Below are 345 nucleotides of genomic sequence, written 5' to 3' on the forward strand. Positions count from 1 at the left end.
ATACTAATGGATAGGGCCTCGTTGCTAAGTGCTACAAGATCTAGTGCACTGGAACTCGTGGTTATGGACCCGAATCCTTTAGTATGGAACATTGTCTTTTCCAAGTAAAAACCCCTAGTATATGAAAGAATGAAAAGGTGCTTTCGTTCTTGTGGAATAAGAAGCCCTCGTACCTTAATGAAAGGAAAATCGTAATTTTTCGTTAGGTATTTGACCAAATAGGATCGTCCAGTTCCTATAGAACCTATCACTAAAATACCCGATAGGGCTAAGCGGAACGAAAAGGGTTTTCCATGAGATGGTAAATGAAAACGATTAGTCCCACACGAGGTTTGGGAATAAGTG

The sequence above is a fragment of the Hordeum vulgare genome, chromosome 5H, assembly GCF_904849725.1.
Source record: "Hordeum vulgare subsp. vulgare chromosome 5H, MorexV3_pseudomolecules_assembly, whole genome shotgun sequence".
NCBI classification, from domain to species: Eukaryota; Viridiplantae; Streptophyta; class Magnoliopsida; order Poales; family Poaceae; genus Hordeum; species Hordeum vulgare.